The sequence below is a fragment of the Taudactylus pleione genome, unplaced genomic scaffold (genome assembly GCF_031769625.1).
Source record: "Taudactylus pleione unplaced genomic scaffold, aTauple2 ptg000142l, whole genome shotgun sequence".
Taxonomy (NCBI): domain Eukaryota; kingdom Metazoa; phylum Chordata; class Amphibia; order Anura; family Myobatrachidae; genus Taudactylus; species Taudactylus pleione.
The window spans coordinates 3,287,501-3,309,030 of NW_028284544.1; the positions used below are offsets into that span (position 1 = coordinate 3,287,501).

General features: G+C 44.3%; 1 protein-coding gene across 3 annotated transcripts in view; it reads left to right on the plus strand.

The window, feature by feature from the left end:
- The window catches only part of PPP2R3A (protein phosphatase 2 regulatory subunit B''alpha), a 203,201-nt gene that overhangs the window by 31,042 nt on the left and 150,629 nt on the right, over positions 1 to 21,530 (plus strand). The gene's annotated exons all lie outside the window — the stretch shown is intronic.

Consider the following 21,530-nt stretch of genomic DNA (forward strand, 5'->3'; position numbering starts at 1 on the left):
TCAAGACTGAGCACATACATGTATCAAAATTACAAAAAAGGGAGAGAAGGAATTGTTGTAAATTGATGCACCTTCATTAAAACATAACTTTTATTTGTCAACTTCTAAAAGTATTTATTCTAATAATCAAACAGTGAAAATATAAAAGGATAGAGTAGTGTGTATAGAAAAGAAGACTTATGTCTTAACTGTTAAGTCTCTCTTCGACTCCATAGGGGGTACAGGGATGAGAATTGGTATAGCCTGGAGAGGAGAGACTGGGCACCAAACAGTTAATGAAATTTACCCACAAGCCCAGGCTCCTCAACTCTATATTCCGCCCCCAGCCACTGGGACCTCCAGTTTAGTTTGCAAGCCCATGGCAGTATACATACAGAACCATCCACACCATGGAAAGTACAGCCGGACTGGTCACCAAGGAAACCCCCCACCCCGGCAGACAGGTGCGACAGGGTGGTTGCCCTGTGCCCCCTATGGAGTCAAAGAAAGAGACTTAAAAGGTAAGACATAAGTTTTGTTTTTTTTTTCTTCTACACTAGGGGGCATAGGGATGGCAATAGGACATCCTAAAGCTGTTCCCTATGGGCAGCGATGCTTATGAGCTCCAGTGAGCACAGAACGCCCGAAGGCAGCGTCTGAGGACCCAAAATTATCAAAAGAAAAAAACCTGACAAAGGTATGAGCAGATGACCATGTGGCAGCCTTACAGAGCTGTTCCGCAGAAGCCCCACAGCGGGATGCCCACAAAGTCCCCACTGACCGGGTGGAATGGGCCATCACCACAGCAGGGGTAGGAAGGTTCACCAAGGAATAAACCTGGCGAATGGTAAAGCGAAGTCACCGGGCCAAGGTCTGCTTAGTGGCTGGCCACCGCTTATAGACATTATATAAAAGAGAGTCCGACTTGCGAAACTCCCTGGTCCTCTTGACCTAAAGCTGAAGAGCTCTCATCACAGCCAATGAAGCCTCTGGCTGAGAGGAATCCGTTGTCTGGAATGCAGCAACTACTTGTCAGGTTGTGGCCTTGGATGGGACACTTCTCACCATTGCGCCGTCTTCCCCTGATCTGTCAGACGCCAGGTTCAGCGGCAGGTGATAAGTTTATTACACACATACTCTCCTACAATACCTGGACCAGTCCTCTTGTCCATGTAGGCATCCACAGTCGTCTTAAAAAAAAAAAAAATAAATAAATTTGGAGCCCGAACCACGAACTGTACCGCTGGTAAGGGCGGTACAGTTGATCCTTCCAATTCCAAATCATTTGGTCTCGGTAGGAGAAAGCTAATAAATTATCAGATATCGGGCCGAGGTCCGTACACACCGCATTTTTTGTATAACAAAATGACGGGACCAACATAGAGTGTGCAGAGATGCTATATTGGGAGCTGATCCGGCGGGTTTTAAACCAATAGTCGGGCCGTGGTGCTGCATACACACTATACAATTATCGTCCCCATTTGACAGATATAGCCATGTTGGGCCGAGAATCGCATAGTGTGTACCCAGCTTAACTGTCATTTTTGTAGCACAGCCTTTAAAATGACGGAAGCTGATTGTTTGTTTGGTATTTTATCGCTATCCAAGATTTGATACATCTCCTAAATCTATTAATCAAGCTCTTACACTACCTCATCAAAGGAAGGATGCTCTTTTCAATACAGGCAGACAGTGACTGAAAACTGGGCACACTTGTTTTGTAGAATGCTCTTTTTGGATTGGTTAATTTCATTAATAGAAGCAGTGCCAGCAATATTAGTTACTGAAATGGTTGCAGTTTAAACAAGTTTAACTCTGTATGACCAGCCTGCAGTTCCAAAAGAACACTGGGCCTGATTCAGACCCGTTCGCTATCTGCGTACGCTCGCTAGATGCGTATGCAAATTTTTCAAAGTGGCGCCACGGGAAGCGATCGCTCGCCAAGGCATAAACACGCCCACCATGTCTTAGCGGGCGGTCACTTTGTGTATGCGTACACCCAATCGCACAGGAAGAGCCGCCCAACAGCAAAACGTCATCTCCAGGAAGTGTATTAAAACATTGGTACATCGAGCACCATCGGATGCGAACGCAGTGCTTGAGGTAGCTTTACCCTACTGCCAGCATTGCGAGGAAATCGGTGTAAAAAAATGGCAAGTGACGTGTACTATGACGCTGCCTGTTAATTATGCATGCCTCTAAAACGGCGTTGAAACACCCAGGCACGCCTGCATTCGCATCTCCAATCCACCGTTATTAGTGTCCTGCCCCTGTTACCACCCACAAACGGCCTTTCCTGTCACTCATTACCCTGGGCTGACTTTGCTGGGCGAGCGTGACGGTTGTGAACGCAGAGTGTTCGTGCACGAGCAGAACGAAGCGTGCGCATACGCAGAACATCTGGCCGCTTGCGAACGCCAGTGGCTCTGAGTCAGGCCCACTGTCCTAATGTTATGAGAGGTGCTTTATCTGTTTGCAATGTACTGGGTTGGTAATACTTTACCTGGCTTGTCACTGTAGCTCTGTTCAAAGGCAATCTATTACCATTATTGTAAAAAAAAATTACATTTTGGGGTTTTGCCATCCTCTAAATATAAGCTGTTGGGTAGATTCAAGTCATGGGTGTGGTGATTACATTCAATGCAGTTTTAAAAATGTAGATGTGTTCAACAATCTTGAAGAATTTACTGTTAATATTACAGCCTGGCTAAAATCCTATGTACAATGTACGGTTCATACTTTACACAATATTTTAGCCTATGTGCTCCTTTCACAGCCGTTGCCAGTACTCCTGCTTGCTCTTATTATCCCATAGTACAATCCATTCTTCTCTTACCATTCAGCCTCTATGAAACCAGATTAGTGGGTGTCGATGCTGCATGAATTTCTCTTTTGCCAGAATCAGATATTCACATGTGGAAGGGCACTGACACCCACGCAACTAAAGGCCCCCATACATCAGCAATCATGCAATTTGCAATCGATTAGTATAAAAATCTTTCCCTTTTTCAGTCGATTGCAGAATTGGCACAATTCGATTGTGTATAAAAAGCTTTCCCTTTTTCATTCAATTGCTGATGTATGGGGGCCTTTATTTCTAACAGGGTCAGTGGGGTGAGGCTTGTCTATCTGGAAATTAGACCTTGTACTGTAGGAAAATACCAAATGCACCTGCTCCAGGTAGATCTACAGGAAAATATACCCTGCTGTTGACCTTTCTGACAATTGTGCAAAATAAACCAGAAGAACAAAATTATAGTGCCCCCCCATCTTCTTGTGTCTCATTCTTTCTTCTGCACCAATAAACTAGCGTCGTATTGTAGTAGGGAGCAGGATGGATTGTATTAGAGGGCAGATTGTATTATCGTACAGAGCAGATGTGATAACACTGTTCTATATTGGCATTAATACAAGATTAAAAAACACATCAAGGGCAGATTATTCCAAGAAAATTCTTCTATAATTGTTTCTCCATTTTGTGGTTGGCAGTAACTGCAGAAGTTAATGTCCTCAAATATGTAATGTAGTTTCACAGCCCCGCTGGAATTATACCCATTCTCCATTCTTGTCACAGGACTGGCTTTCTCCAATAACCAGCAGAATCAAACATCTTGTACATTAACTCAATATAAATACTGTAGATCTTAGGGGGATGTCACTTTATGAGGCCTTGTCTTTCTGTAGGGTAAGTAATGCTTTGGTACTCCCTGGCAAAATGAGCATAGTGGAGCTGTCTACCTTACCTCGTATAATTGATTGGTGATGGTTATAATTCAGTTGAAAGTCATAGGCATTCACTACCCATAATCCGCTTTGGTAAAACTGTGATCTATTCTCCTGCTCCAGGTAATGATATGACACTTCCGGTATCATTCAGTGCCGGGCTCCCTCCCTTATCCCTGAACATGTTCAGCCTGACAATATCATCAGGTTGGACGGGAGGTTCGGGCGGTGAACGATAACTACCAACTACAAACGGGAGCGCGCATTGGTCGTTTTGGGACTGAACCTGAACGATATTTTGGACGACTGAACGATAACGTTATCGTTCCCTCGTCAAACAAATCGCTGCATGTGTACGCAGCATAAGTATCTAATAACACAATACAGATAGGAGCGCTATTTCTAAAGGCCTGAGTATGGGGTATTGATGACTTAATTTTCCCCTTTTTAGTGGAATTGATTATTAATTATCACAGAATATCAAGAAATGATGAGAATCCCACAGAAATTGAATCAAGTAAAAATCTTTATAGACATTAAAAGGACCCAGAAAGCAAAGAAAAAATTATAAAATCACAAAATTGTGAAAATAAACAATACAAATGAACAACAATGACATTTACATCAAAATAACATGAGCATGAATTGGACTAGAGAATTGGTGTATTCAAAAGTGGCAAAGCATTCAATACAATAATCCTAAAGGATGAACCTGTATACCAGTGTTGGCTAACCTTGACACTCCAGCTGTTGTGGAACTATATATCCCAGCATGCCCTGCCACAGTTTTAGCATGCCCTAATAGCAAAACTGTAGCAGTGCATGCTGGGTTATGTAGTTCCATAACAGCTGGAGTGTCAAGGTTAGCCAACACTGCTGTATACCCTAATCTTGGAACTGCCGTGATTAACGACTGAAATGCCAGTTCTCCAATAATGTGCAACTATGTTGCCAGTTCGTACCAATAATGTCCTGTGAAGGTAGGATTAGTTAAACTGAAATCCTCTCGTGTGTATCACTGATAAATATCAGCAGCTGAACTGATTCAGTTGTGCATCCATGTTAGCAGCCAGAGGTAAAGGGATGTATATCAAGTCTCAATCCTTATGCACAGCATTATAAAAAAGGAAAATTGTAGGAAATAATAAATTCCCAAATATATATATATTATTTTATATAATTGTTGAATATATATATATATATATATATATATATATATATATATATGTGCCAGTAGGTCCCTATATTTCATACACTATTTGTGTCAAATTATTTAATATCTATATCTACAGACTATTTGTGTTAAATTATTTAATACTGTACATATCTGTTTAGTCTGTTGTTATTTGTTTTATTACAATTAGTAGAATTATTATGACTATATTTTGGTTTTTTACTATATAGTCTCCTATGAGGTTTTCCCTCAATGAACATGAATATTTCTGCCCAAGTCTGTGTTTTTTTTTTTTAACTATGTTGAATAAACTGAGCTATGTGTTTATTAGCTTTAATTAAATCAGATTACTTAATGAGAACAAGACTTAGGTGGGAAAGATGATTTCTGATTGGAGATGTGTAGTATTTAAAGCCGATGCTTTTGCTACTGGAGAGACTGCTTGATGAAACTGCAGGAGCCGAGAAACGCGTCAAGCTCACTAACCCCACTTCCTGCTACTGCACAGCTGAACCCTCTGTTGGTCTTTTCCCTCTGCACCGCACTTCGATCGGCGTCTCCGGACAATGCTGTAAGGATACAGCTGAACATTAAAGGAGCTCCGACTTACACACGCGGCCACGAGTGCACTCGTCAAGGATTTGACCTGGAGGGACCTGCGTTGTGGAAACACCCAAATCGGAGTTTGAAGGTACCATATTGACACCAATAGTGGCACACTACTGTCATTCTCAGCGTGTCCTGTCTCCCGTTGTGTGCACCACAATTATTGTCTTTGTACCAAACAATAGATCTCTGAATCGGTCCTTCCATTCCCTACAAGCAAATTCTTTATATAAGCAGGAGACTGTACTAGCGGTGCTTATTTGGGAATTTACTGTTTCCTACAATTTGCCTTTTTTATAATGCTGTGTATAAGGATTGAGACTTGATATAAATCCCTTTACCTCTGTTGGATTCTCATCATTTCTTGATATTCTGTGATAATAATAGATTCCACTAAAAAGGAGAAAATTAAGTCATCAATACCCAATACTCAGGCCTTTAGAGATAGCGCTCCTATATGTATTGTATTGCATTGTTTTGTATTTAAGAGGGTCAGCTCCTCTACTGGTAGCCGCAATCACCTGAGGCCTATTTATCTGTCTCTTTGTATTGTCCCCATCTTCTCTAATTGGTCCATATTACACCAATACATTACCATCTCCTTCTTTAGTTGTATAGCGCCCCCGGTTTGTGTTTTTTCCTTTTAAGTATCTAATGTCATCTCTGTTGGCTCAGTGACCATGACAATGGATTTGTTTCATGTGCCAAAACTGGCCTACTAAGAACCCATTAGTAAAATCGCTAGTAAATATATGTTACATTTTGTTTGATTCCCTGTACTTGAACTTTCCACTAATGTGTGTTGCTCTCCAGAGTTGCTTTTAGCTGTATTGGTTTATTTTGTGTTAGTGCAGACTTCATGCAGCTGATTTGCATGTTTGGCCGCTATTGAGAGGCAGAGGCCATGGAAATGCTTAGGGGAATGGCTTGCTTGTTATGTTTTGTCAAAAGGAATGTGCAAATACAATATATCTCAACACGGCATGGCAGCCTTATTAATCTATCCTATATGTCGCTAAACCATTACTACTACTTTTTTCTTCTACATCGCTTAGTCTTACATTGTGCTGTACATATAGATAATTTAAGGAGTTCTATTGGGTGCTGTCAGTAAATTTGCAGAACTCTTCAGTTTATATTTGTATAAGAGCCCAATAGCAAGCACCCAGAGCACAACATTGTATAGTTACAAGTAGAACTGTATGGACCTGCTTCTAAGTGATGACCCACATCTGTGTAACTGCATACATGTACTGATGTGTACAAATACATCTCACTTCCTTGCGCGTTAAACTGCCCTAGTCGTGCCATGTTGTGGCGTGACTAGGTAGCGCTGAGCGTGTTTTCGTGTAACTTTTTCCCCTCAAATGAGTCTTATTGGACAAGTGATGCGAGCAGGATGCACAAACAGTTTCTGCTGATTAAAATGATATGCAGCATGCCTATGTTCTGTGTTCAACTGCGGCTGTATCTGCATGCAAAATGCTACGTTACAGTATCACAGCCACTGACTATTTGGGCCCGGGTTATCTGCTGTGCATGTGCAAGGCTAGGTGGCCGGGGAGAGATACGGAGATCCCTCTCCTGCAAATGGTAGCCCATCGCCAACAATTGTGATAGCTAGCAAATGTGTTTCAGAGCTTGGTAATTTGGCCATTTTTGCAGTCCCCATAAAAAGCTATGAGTACTGTTTGATGCGATTTTTAAAATCGAGGGCCCGCTGCTGTTAACCTGATGATAAATAGCTCCAATACACTCTCTAATGCAGGAATCCTCCAAAATTCGCCATTTTTAGAGGATTGACCACAAATCATAAATTAATAAATAGACTTCTATGATATGAAGTTGGTTTACAAATTGTATCTTGTTCCGTTCTTAATTACCTCCTCCTTACACTTTCTTGCTAAAATAGTATTGCTGCCACTTGCTTTATTCAGTTCTGTGTGTGGCTTAGAAACTGTAACTGATGCCCCCTGTTATGCAAATTATTAACAATGTATTTTGAAGCCAGCGCGAGTTGAATAGCGCCAGGAAGTTGGTCCGGGAGCTATTCAATTCAGCGCGCTATTTATTCAGACTAATAGCAGTTAAGTCAGAGAATGCAGGTTTTCGTGACTTAACCTGGGTGTTTAGTCGCGAGAGCGGGCATTCACCGAGTAAAGTGCCGGCCGCTAAGCCGGAAAACAGCCTCGCTGGCTGCACTTAACTTTGATTTCTCCTTGCACCCTCCTGAAATCATTTAGTCGACCTAACCGCATGCTGAATTGAACAGCTCTGGGACCAATCTCTCTGCGCTGTTCAACTCCCGCTGAGTTGAATCGCCCCCGCTCTGTTACTAATATGCCACACTATCTCATGGTGATGGTTCTAAAATCCAGATCTAGGTCTGCCTTAATTGGGAGTAAATGTTGGAACTTGGTAATTTTCTTTAAGGCTGTCCCAAAGAATAAAATGGAAGATATTGGTTTATAAGAGATGCATGGGCATAACTACCACAGGTGCAAGGGGTGCAGCTGCTATGGGGCCGATGGCTGAGGGGGGGGGCCATCTTCCTTGTTAAAGTTACATGTGTTTTATATACACTTTTCATCATTGGGTGGTGCAAACTTTTGCTATGGGGGCTCCAGATACCTAGTTACGCCCCTGCGAATGAGAGAACCCTTGCTGACTTACAGATGCACTTATATCTTACATCTGATTATCACAAGTCTAGTAAGGTTATTGTTTACTATGTACTGCAGAACCGGGCAGCACGCTGGCACAATGATGAGATTTGTGCCTTACACCTCTGAGGTTTTAGCTTTGATTCTCACTAAGGCTCTAACTTTAAGGAGTTAGTATGTTATCCCAGTGCTTGTGTGGGTTTCCTCCGGGTACTCCTCTTTCCTCCCATACTTCAAAAACATACAGGTAGGTTAATTGGCTTCAGACAAAAATTAACCCTAGTGCCCACGTGGTAGGGATTATAGAGTGTAAGCTCCACTGGGCAGGGGCTGGTGTGCATGCCTAATTATGCTCTATAAAGTGCTGTTATATATATGTGCACTATATAAATAACGGTAATAAAATAAACTACATGCTATCTTCTTTATAACCATTCTGTATGGTAAATGGAAATTATTCTGAAATGTACCAAGTGAAACTGACATCATAGAACCAAATATTCCATGGTAAAAGCTAAAAACATACGCCCATGTTTAGCAGGACTGGCATCAATAAGCAGTGTCCTCCAGAAAGACAATTGGTTATTCGAAAATGCACAGTACGGTGAGATAAGGCCGGCATTTGTCCCAATACTCGAGGAGTCTCAAGTAAGCTTCTGCTATGCAATTGTTACATAATTATATACAATGTTCAAATTATATATGTATCCTAGACGGCTCAAAGTATTTGCTGAAAACTGCCCTGATCTTGTTAAGCTTCCATAATGCAAAGTATGTACATGAACAGGGTATGCAGTCGGGAAACCGGCTACCTTAATACTGACAGCTGGCTTCCCGGCTGCTTTATCCCGGCGTGGGATAAATGACCGGCGTCTATATCTAGATGCCTGTCATTTACCCCACGCCGGGAGACCGGCACACGGCATCCCGATCGAAGGGATGCCGGGTGCCACGAGCGGACAGCCGTGGGGGGGAGGGTTAGGTTTTGGGCACCCAGGAGGTTAAACTCCCCCCTTAGGCTTAGGCAGCGGGGAAGGGGGGGGGTTAGGCACTTACAGGGGGTTAGGCACCCCTAAGGAGGGTTAGGTTAGTTTATACTTCGGGACGATCGGGATTTCCAGCGCTGTCTGGCTTCCGCTGCCAGGCTCTGCTGATCTGTCGGGCTGCCGGGAATCGAACTGCCGGCCATGAGGCAGCCGGGATTCCATACCGATTCCCATGAACAGAGATCTATTTGGGTAGAATTCTTATTTTAAGATGTAAGACAGATTATGTTGCACTTCAGATGAGGCAAGGCCACCAAAAAACCTGCATCACCGCATTTGGCTTATGGATAACCCTAACCTCTGCAAATGCCTCTGTAAAAACCCACCATCAATAATTTCTAAAACTAGTACTTTAATGCAAAAAAAGCCTCTATTACTAACTAGATGTAATGAGTAGTTAGCTATAGATATATAGTCTTTCATGGTTAATTTAGTATGTGAGACAGGGACGTAATAACTCTGGAAATTCCTCTCTAGATTACTTGCAGCTGGTTTGATGTTCTGCTGCATAAAATAATCCATCATGTGCATAATTAAAGGAGAGATCCTAGAATCTTGTAGAAATCTATGATGCAATCACTCTGGAATATATAGACGTAGCCAGGGGAAAAAAAGCACTTGACGTAAATGTAGTTTTACGCCTGTAGAAGTCGCTTGTCAGGCTGTGTCATGTGGGGTACAGTTTTGGGCACATATTTACTGGAAGGGAACGGGAATATTCAGAGTTGAGAAACTAATTTTATAATCTAAAATATATCCTTAAGTAATGCATATCTAGAGCTCTAAAGTATAGATCAGGGTGTCTCAAACGGGGAGGTGGTCAGGAAGCCGACACCGGAATCCCGAACAGAACGAAGATCCTGACTCCGGCATCCTGAAGAGGATGATACCAGAGTCGGCATCCAGACTGCCGGCTTACCTTTTGTGTTCGCTCGGGGATGCGGGGGTTACATTTGGGCACCCCCTAGGGGGTTAGGGTTAGGCTGCAAGGAGGCACCACCCCGGGAGGGTTAGCTTTAGGGTGCAGGAAGGGGGGGTTAGGGTTAGGCATCACAGGGGAGGTTAGGGTTAGGCACCACCTAGGGAGGGGAAGGGTTAGGGTTCTTACCAGCCATAGTTGGGACTTTCAACAGTCGGGCTTCCGGCGTCAGTATTTGAACCGGCGGCTGAATCATACCCAACCCGTCTCAAACCCGGTCCTCATGGAACCCTAACAGTGCATGTTTTCCAGATTAATCTATCTGGAGCACGGGTGAGTTAATCGACTGAGACAGTAGAGCTAAAGGTGGTGCTAATTAATACTGGTAATACCTTGAAAACACGCACTGTTAGGGTTCCATGAGAAACACTGGTATAGATATATCCAAAGCTTATTTTCATACCTAAGAATTTGGGGGTGTAGCCTCCTTTTTTTTTTTTTTTTTCTAGAAAAAAACGTTTTGCAATAGCATAGGAAGTATTGTTAACTGTAAAGATGGTCTATGGAGTTCTTTAATTTTGTTCTGCACATGCCTACGCGCTATCCTTACCTTAGGGCAGCATGTACAACATCTGGCCATTTACTTAAACTCCATATGTCACGTTTCACAGCCACTTGAGAGACTGGTCAGAAGTCCAATGAACTATTATTTTCACTGTAAGTTATCACATAACCCTATAACTGTATGCATGATATAATATGTAAGACTTATGAACAATATTAACATTTATATTACAATTTCTGTGCACGTCAAAGGAAAGCTACACCCTATAAATAGTTACTCCGGCTCTACAGCTGTTGTGATACAACTAGTACCAGCAAGCCCTGTAAGCCTTCAACTGCAAATTGTCCCCCCCTTCATGAATCAAAGGTTGCAAGGCATTCATAACACTGCACAAGATGCCCACAGTCTTCAAGAGCAGCACGTTATAATGAGAGGGCAGGTTTCATTCTAGGAAATGTTACTTTACAACACAGGTCCTCTTTGTTCTCTGGATGAATGAGGGAGGACTAGAGAGCCATTCACACATTGCCCCCATTGTGGCTACAGATGCCAAGACAGGCAAGGGAGGGAGATTGGGTGGGAGGCAGAACAGGGGAATCCAGCCGGCCGACTAGTGCTTTACGAAGTGCCCTGCGGCTGCCTGATTTGACTTCTAGAAAGCATGATAGTTTCTTACTGTCTTTCGCTCTTGGAAGGAACAAGTCTTCTGCTTTTCCCAAGTTTACTTTGCACTGAGCAGCATCCTTTAACGACTAAGCTGCCAGTGAGGAGGTGATGTATGACTTTGCACAGTGTAGCCGGCATAGGTTGGATACCTATTGTTTCACCAACCCCTTTTTTTTTTTTTACATTACGGGAGCTAGACTCAGTATGGGAATCAGTGATCCCTAATGCAGACCTTTTTTTTAATTTTATTTAAGGAAGGCCAAGATCAAGTCTAAGTGAACCTATTGCTGGAGTAGGGGCTTTTCAAATCTTATCTGGTCACTTGTGCCACAGCAAGGGGAGAGTACAGCATGCCCATTCACTAGGATCAGTGGCCCCGGTTGAGACACTTCATCACTTTAGATATATAAATAATTAAGCTTGTAGTGTTGCTTGTACAAATAATCTTTCATACTTACAAGAGATGGCTCTTCTGTGTATACACCATTTAGGTTTTCCTGGTATTGCTGCCATGATGACGAAGGACGTCAGTCCACTTACTTTGGAAATGCTTTTAACTTGTTTTATTAATACTAAAAAAAGCACGTGATTGGGATGTACTCCCTTCAACAGACTGTGTGGAGCATGTGCGGCGTCTCTTGCATTCGCCAATTGCAGGTGTACACACAGCGTATGAAACGTGACAAGATTTGACAGGCGTTCTCACTGACATTTCCTTAATGCTAGTGGGTCACAGGCCTTATGTTCACCCGATCTCCTGAATAAGTACCTTCTCATTTACAACACATTTCCTTAGTGGCACATATTCATATCATAGCGCTATTATTGCTGCAGAGCAATATTCTGTTTTTTCTTTTTTTTTTTTTTTTTTTTCTCCCCTCAGAAAAACAATTGGCGTTGGTCATTTATTCACAAAATATACAGAATATATGCCATGAAGTAAGGTTTACAGATACATTTTCGCTGGGAATTTTAATTAGATTTATTGTGGGCTTTAGTTAGTCCAGAGGTTCCCAAACCTTTTTGAACCACAGCGCCTTGGAGTATCAGCATTGTTCTCACGGCACCCCTTAGCCAAAAGTTTGTTACTGAGAAATTCAGAAAAAAATTAATAAAGTAGTGAAGTAAATTGTGCTTATCTCTCATCCTTAGGTTCAGTTATGTGATGGCGTCAGGTTTGTGCTTCTGTTTGTCCACATATTTACATTACATTGACCATAAATAATTTGATTTGGTGCTGGACCACCAACTTGAGGCACCCCTGCAAGTGTCCCGAGACACCCCAGGGTGCCATGGGGCACAGTTTGGAAACTACTGAGTTAGTCTATAAAACAAGACTGTTTTTTCCTCACAAAATGTGTCCCCAGTGTAAGAAGAAGTTCAGTTTGGGGTACAAGATTTCCTTGTCATCTGGGAACAATTGAAACTAAAGGAAAGTTAAGTACGCCAGTTCTGTAAAAAGCGCTGTGTGGAATCTGCCCGACCTATAAATGACATCATCAGAGTCAACATGCAATCTTCCTCCTGTGTTCTCATAGCTTCCCAGTGTTTATTTTGGAAAACTGTTAAGGATGAGACCATCGATGCTGACAGACTGCAACGTGCTTAATTTCAGAATGCATCATGGAAATGTGTATGCCTCCCTGAAAAGAGCCTGGCCCCATTCTGTAAGATGTACAATTGTGTAGGATTCAAACTTTTGCTTAACTGAGCAGAAATTGTCGCGTTTTGCAGACTTGCTCTGCTGTATGTAAGTGGAATTATCCCCATGATAGATCAAAGGAAATGCCCATAGAAGTCAAAGCACTTGGTGGAGCGCTAATTACGCATTAGTTAAATAATTAAGAGCTGTTTCTGTAGTTCTGTACAGTTAGTGATATATATTTTTTTTCTGGGCACAGCAGTCACTGCCCAATGTAGAGTTTATAATCCAAGTTACGAGCCACATACTGCTAGGTTAGCAGGCTTCTGACAAAACTGTCCCTGGTATGGAGTTATGAGTATGGGTTTGGATCATGGGTGATACAATTCCTTGCAGTCCTCCAGTTATGTGACCATGCGAAGAACATCTGAGCAGTGATTGCAGAGACTAGGCTTGCAGCTACACACTGCCACTGTGATGCAGCAGTGCTAACAGTTGTATCGCCGCAGATTTGGAGTATGCAGGGGAATGCTGCAGCTATTTCCTGTCATAAAATCCATGGATTCCGCTTTTACTTTGCCACTCTATAGCTTATAAATAGAGGGAACAAAAATAAGGCTGTTCTGGCTTGAGCAAAAATGAAGGGGAATTTCTGTGCAGAACACTGGAACACTTAAGGCCAATTTTGCCAGAAAAATGTGCAAAGTTCCGCTCCAAGGTGTCATATGACTCGGATATTTAGCAGAACAGTAAGATTTCAATTGTGCCTAGTTTGGGGAATATTATGTCATTAAACAGGCAGGGGAAATGTTCCACTGTAGGCTATGAAAGATAATATATTGCCTAGGGAAAACAAATGGCATGGCAAATATCACTTCTGTGGATTTTAATAAAATACACCTATGATGAGATATGATTGTCAGCAGCATATGTATTGAAAAAAATATACATATTATTATCAAAATGTTGGGCTGTAAATCCCGTTTCTAGAATTTTTTTCTTAATTTTCTGTTTGCTATTAATGCGTAGAAATGGTAATAGGGACTCTAGAAAGTGGGGTAAGAAGGTATAAAAAGGACCCATAGAATAGCTAGTGGGAGCTGTATTTTTTAATTGGAGATTATACAAAATTTCTATAGGAGAAAGATTTATAGATTTAATTCTATAGGGATTATAGTGTTAGGAGGGTTATAGGATGAGATTTATGACGGAGATGTGAGTAGGTGCAATTAGAGGGGTTTGGTACAGGATGCTGGCACTAGGGATCCCGGTGGTCAGAATTCCGATACTAACACTTGTCAATAAGTATCCTTACCCCAACCCCCCCCCCACGTAGCCTAAACCCAACCCTCTCCCCTCCCCCCCCCCGGCACAGCCTAAATGCAACCCTCTCTCCCCCCCCCCCCCCCAACACAGCCTAAACCCAATCCTCTCTCCCCCCCCCCCAACACAGCCTAAACCCTATCCTCTCTCCCCCCCCCCAACACAGCCTAAACCCCCCAACGCAGCCTAAACCCAACCCTCTCAACACACAGCCTAAACCTAACCTTCCACCACAGCAGCCTAACCCTCTCCCCCAGAGCCTAAACTTAACTGCCCCCCTAACCCCACTACTTACCGTCGGGATTCTGACTGGTGTCGGGATTCCAGCGCTGGCATTCTGATCACCGGCATTTAAACTACATCCCCATTAGAGAAGTATTTATAGGAGTGGATTTTTGGGTTAGCAGGTGGAGATATGAAGGGGTGGGTTGTAGGAGGACACTTACTGTAATGCTGGGTACACACTGAGCGATGTTTACGCTGCCGGTATGTCGGGCCGACATATGGGATCCTGGGTACACATCAGAACAGGGCAATAAACGATTGAACGATACCTTGTTCCATCCTTCATTAATTGCAACGGGGCCACTTGCAATATCGTCCGGGTGGATGTGCAGCACGGCCGACCAGACGATGTCCCAAGCGGCGGCGGAAGCGAGCATATTGACCGTACACACTGAGCAATGTGGCCGATATCATTCTGATTAGTCCGGAAACGACTATTCGTGCCGACATCATCTCGGTGTGTACCTAGCTTACATGATGTGTTTGTAGTTGGTAGGGAGGGATTATAGGAGGAGCGTTATAGGGAGATGTGCTTGTAGGCAGGATTTAGGGAAGGCGTTATAAGAATTGTATGGGGGCGATATTTTATTAGGGGGATTTCATCAGAGTCGACATGCAATCTTCCTCCTGTATTCTCATAGCTTCTTAGTGTTTATTTTGGAAAACTGTTAAGGATGAGACAATCGTTGCTGACAGACTGCAACCTGCTTAAATTCAGAATGCATCATGGAAATGTGTAGGCCTCCCTGGAAAGAGCCTGACTCCATTCTGTATTCAAAAGCACTTGTCACATACACACGGTGTAGGCAGCCATTTTCTGGGCTGAATCATTTTTCTGATCATGCGAATTGTGAGTAGGTGCAATTAGGGGAGGGTTATAGGATATGATTTTTGGGAGAGGTGTATTAGTAGGTGGAGATATGGAGGGGTGGGTTGTAAGAGTACATTTACTGTATGCGGCATGTTTGTAGTTGGTAGGGAGCGGTTATAGGAGGGGATTTATAGGGTGCGATGTTGATTAGCTCCGGAAAGGAGTTCCCGGAGCTATCGAATTGACCATGCTGTAAACTCCCGACTAGAGATTTTCTGCTCGCTCCCTCCTGATGTGTGAGCAGAAATAAGACTAAAATAGGGCTGGCACTTAAGTTGCGGTAACTGGCATTCTCATACTTAACACCCGGCTCAAGGCACAGTAACCAAGTGCAGGGCACAACGCGGCCAGCTGCATAACTTCGGTAACTCCTTCTCTGTGTTATTCAAATTCCACTTAATTGACTCTTCCCCCATAGGGAGGTGTGTTCGTAGAAGGATTTAGGGAACGGTTCTAGTAGTTCATTTATAAGGAGGTGTTAGCACAGTAGGTGGATATGGAGATTGGTTATTATTACCCCTTTCAGACATAAACATCGGTAAGCCGGCTCAGACCCTGGACACTGAACACTGGTTGAAGCTGGGGTTTAAGTACTTTCCCTTTCTCACATTTGGGTGAAGGACCCGGTTTATTTCCAGGTCGTCGCTATTCAAACCTGACCTGGGACTTCAATTTAACAGTGGACACTTGGAGATGATGTCACCTCCATGCGCTACTGTGCCCACCAAGCAAGTCCTTTTAGGCATGACCCAGGTCTGAAAACGGTTATAAGTGATCTGCACAGAGTGATGTTATGGAAGTGTTTTAAGGAACATTTATGTATAAAAGAATTGTAATAGCTGTAAATGGAAAGATAATTGCTTCAGGTATGAGTTTTTGGAAGTCTAAAGCCCCGTACACACTGGCCGATGTGTGTACAGAGCGATGTCTGATGCGATGGGGGTGCCGGCATCGGCAAGTGCATACAGACTTGCCGATGCCGGCAACGACTCACGACTGCAGCATGGCATTGCTAACGAAATCCCCAGACTGTACTGCATGTACAGACTACTGGGGATATGGTTAACGACCCACGGGAGTGTGCATCGTTCTTCTGTAAGTGCATACACACTGGACGATTTTGAACGATATATCGTTATCGTCCATTTTGTTCAAATGAATCGTCCAGTGTGTACTGGGCTTTAGGGGCTGATTCAATTTCCATGTATGTGATTTGCCATAGGAACATTGTGAGAATACTGATAATGAAGTACATTGTGAAAGCAACGTTGTCTACTTTCTCTTGCAGCCCTGTAGGAGCTCTACTGTAATTCCGAGTTGTGCGCACATCGCTCAGAATTTAATTGGCTCCTTTAGAAGTTATTGTGTATAGGGAGGAGTTTGAAAGAACATGATGGGGGGGGGGAGAGACGGTTATGGGTAATTATTAGGGGTGTGCACCGGCCACTTTTCGTGTTTTGTGTTTTGGTTTTGGATCTGGATCTTTCTTCGTGTTTTGGATCTGGATTGGTTTTGCCAAAACCACCCTTCCGTGTTTTGGGTTCTGGGTTTTGTGTTTTGGATCTGTATTTTTTTGAAAAAAAGCATAAAAACAGCTAAAATCACAGAATTTGTAGGTTTTTCTGCTCCTATGCTATTATTAACCTCAATAACCTTAATTTCCACTCATTTCCAGTCTATTCTGAACACCTCACACCTCACAATAGTGTTTTTATGTCCAAAAGGTTGCACCGAGGTAGCTGGTGACTATGCTAAGCGACACGAGTGGGCGGCACAAACACGTGACCCATCTAGGCGTGATACTGCAGTGGCAGACAGGATGGCAGTTTGAAAAACTAGGCCCCAAACTGTACATAATGCAAAGAAAAAAAAGAGGTGTAAGATGGAATTGTCCTTGGGCCCTCCCACCCACCCTTATGTTGTATAAACAGGACATGCACACTTTAACAAACCAATCATTTCAGCGCCAGGGTCTGCCACACAACTGTGGCTGAAATGATTGGTTCGTTTGGGCCCCCACAAAACAAGCTGGCAATTAATGTGTCCCTGCACAAACTGGCTCTACGGAGGCAAGATGTCATCCTCATCCTCCTCATCCACCGATTCCTCACCCTCTTCAGTGTGTACATCCTCATCCTCACAAAGTATTAACTCGTCCCCACTTGAATCCACCACCACAGGTCCCTCTGTACGTTCTGGAGGCTGGTCTCCCTGGAAGAGCTGATAATTCATCTTGATGAACATCATCTTCTCCACATTCTGTGGAAGCAACCTCCTACGCCTTTCGCTGACAAGGTTCCCGGCTGCACTAAACACTCTTTCGGAGTACACACTGGAGGGGGGGCAACTCAGGTAAAATAGAGCCAGTTTGTACAGGGGCCTCCAAATTGCCTCCTTTTTCCTGCCAGTACAGGTATGGACTGTCTGACATGCCTACTTGGATGCTGTCACCGATGTAATCCTCCACCCTTCTGTCAATGGTGACAGTATCATATGCAGTGACAGTAGACATGTCAGAAATTGTTGCCAGGTCCTTCAGTCCGGACCAGATGTCCAAACTTGGTCCTGCCTGCCCTGCATCACCGCCAGTGGGTTGCTTAGGATACCTAAGTTTTTTCCTGGCAGCCCCAGTTGCGGGAGAAAATGAAGAAGGAGCTGTTGACGTGTCACGTTCCGCTTCAGCTGACAGTGTGTTCACCAGCAGGTCTTTGCACCTCTGCAGGCTTGTGTCGGCCGGAAAGAGAGACACCACATAGGCTTTAAACCTAGGATCGAGCACGGTGGCCAAAATGTAGTGGTCTGATTTCAACAGATTGACCACCCTGGAATCCTGGCAAAGCGAATGAAGGGCTTCATCCACAAGTCCCACATGCCGAGCGGAATCGCTCCGTCTTAGCTCCTCCTTCACTTTCTCCAGCTGCTTCTGCAAAAGCCTGATGAGGGGAATGACCTGACTTAAGCTGGCAGTGTCTGAACTGACTTCACGTGTGGCAAGTTCGAAGGGCTGGAGAACCTTGCACAACACGGAAATCATTCTCCACTGCGCTTGAGTCAGGTGCATACCCCCTCCTTTGCCTATGTCATAGGTGGATGTATAGGCTTGAATGGCCGTTTGCTGCTCCTCCATCCTCTGAAGCATATAGAGGGTTGAGTTCCACCGCGTCACAACCTCTTGCTTCAGGTGATGGCGGGGCAGGTTCAAGAGTGTTTGCTGGCGCTCCAGTCTTCGGCACGCAGTCGCTGAATGGCGAAAGTGGCCTGAAATTTTTCGGGCCACCCAAAGCGTCTCCTGCACGCCCCTGTCGCTTTTCAGAAAATTCTGCACCACTAAGTTTATTGTGTGAGCAAAACATGGGACGTGCTGGAATTTGCCCAGATGTAATGCCCGCACAATATTGGTGGCGTTGTCAGATATCACAAATCCCCAGGAGAGTCTAAGTGGGGTAAGCCACTGGGCTATGATTTCCCTCAGTTTCTCTAAGAGGTTGTCGGCAAGGTGCCTCTTACTGAAACCGGTGATACACAGCGTAGCCTGCCTTGGAACGAGCTGGCGTTTCTGGCGTCACCAGTCGCAGCGACTGGTGACGCTGCTGCTGTTGCTGCGTAAGTTGATACATCTACCCAGTGGGCTGTCAGTCATATAGTCCTTAGTCTGCCCTGTTCCACTTGTCCACATGTCCGTGGTTAAGTTACAGCCCACACAATTCACAAAGACAGAAAAAAGAAGAATATTTTTATTGTTTGTGTAGCACACTTTGAGGGTGTCACCACCCTTTAACAGACAGACGCACGCTTGTCGCTGCTGCTTTAAGGATGCAGGTGCGGCTACAGCCCACGCAATTCACAAAGACAGAAAAAAGAAGAATATTTTTATTGTTTGTGTAGCACACTTTGAGGGTGTCACCACCCTTTAACAGACAGACGCACGCTTGTCGCTGCTGCTTTGAGGATGCAGGTGGAATCTAGACGGGATTTGGAACCGGGGACACACTACCTCCATCAATTGTCTAAATCCCACTGCACTAATGGCGGATACCGGACGCACGTCTAACACCAACATAGCCTCAGTTATACGTTTTGCTTCAGGATGACTGCTGTCGTACTTCATCCTCCTCGCTAAGGACTGTTGGAGGGTCAATTGTTTAGTAAAAGTAGTGGTGTTCCTACTTCCTCTCTGGGATGATGAACGACTCCCAGCAGCAGCAACAGCAGCAGCGGCAGCAGGAGGCGTAGCAATGCAGGATCCTCCGGAGGAATCCCGGATAGGCGAGTCAGTCATGCCAGTGACATGGCCTGCAGGACTACTTCCGATCCTGACTAAGGAGGAAATTGACGAGGAGGGAGTTGACGGTGTGGTTTGCAGGCGCTTGGATACAACAGGACAATGGGATTTAGGTGTCCCTGGACTGCTTACGGTCTTAGCCAAAGTTTCTGAACTTGACAGTAACTTATTATGAACGCGCTGCAGGTGCCGTATAAGGGAGGATGTTCCTAGGTGGTTGACGTCCCTACCCCTACTTATTCCACCTTTACATAAGGTACATATGGCAAGACAGTTGTTGTCCGGATTTGGATAGAAATATTGCCAGACCAAAGAGGTGGAATGTTTGGTCTTCTGCCCAGGCATGACCGTGATGGGCTTTTTCATCCCACGGACAACAACTGTCTCCCCCGGAGCCTGATTTAAACAAACCACATCACCATCAGAATCCTCCTCGCCAACTTCCTCCTCAGCGCCAGCTACACCAGTATCCTCATCCTGTTGTACTTCAACAGTGACATCTTCAATTTGCATATCAGCAAGTGGACTGTGGGTGCTCCTTTCAGCACTTGCAGGGGGCGTGCAAATGGTGGAAAGAGCCACCTCTTCCCGTCCAGTGCTGGGAAGGTCAGGCATCGCAACCACCACCACACTTGGACTCTCCTTGGGGATTTGTGATATCTTCTTAGAAAGCACAGTTCTTCGCTGTGCTTTTGCCAGCTTAACTCTCTTGATTTTTTTAGTGGGAGGAGGGCTTCCATCGTCATGTGAAGCTGAACCACTAGTCATGAACATACTAGGGATCGACCTTAGCCGTTCCTTGCCACTCCGTGTCGTAAATGGCATATTGGCAAGTTTACGTTTCTCTTCAGCTGATTTAAATGTTTTTTTCAAGGTCATTTTCCTGAACTTTGTCATTTGGGATTGTATGTGCCCTCTATTATGACATTGGGCATCGGCCTTGGCAGACGACGTTGATGGCATGTTATCGTCTATGTCATGACTAGTGGCAGCAGCTTCAGCACTAGGAGGAAGTGGTTCTTGATCTTTCTGTATTTTATTTTTATCGGAGAAAGTTTGGTCCTCCATTTATGTTATATCGATTTGATATATACGTGCGGCTAAACACAGAAAATATTTTTTTATTTTTGCTGGAGAGTAGTGCACTTTGTGGGTTACACCAGCCTTTAAGAAATGAGCCAGCCGGCTCTTTACTTATGGGACACAGGCGCACGCTTGGTGTTGCTCCTTTGTTGATGCACGTGCGGCTACTGCGCACACAATTCACAAACACAGAAAATATATTTTTTTTTGGTTTGGACTGGAGTGTACTTTGGGGGTTACAGCACCCTTTAACGGTCAAGCCAGCCGGCCCTTTACTTAGGACACAGGCGCACGCTTGGCACTACTTTGTTGATGCACGTGCGGCTACTGCGCACACAATTCACAAACACAGAAAATATATTATTTTTTTAGCACTTGGGGGGAGCACCCCTGATGGACAGAGCACCCCCTGGACAACACTACAGCACCCCTTTAGGACTGGGACACTGCACAGGACTTTGGAGTGGACACAGCCCCTATGGAGAACTGACTGCACAACACAGTCCAGCCAGCCCCTATGGACTTTGAAGTAGTGGACACAGCCCCTATTAACAACAGCAGCACAGCACAACACAGCCAGCCCCTATGGACTTTGAAGTAGTGGACAACAGCAGCACTACACTACACTACACAGCCCAGCCAGTCCTAACTCCCACCCTCCCTCTTCACTGTCCACAGCCGAGTGAGAAAATGGTGCCGACGC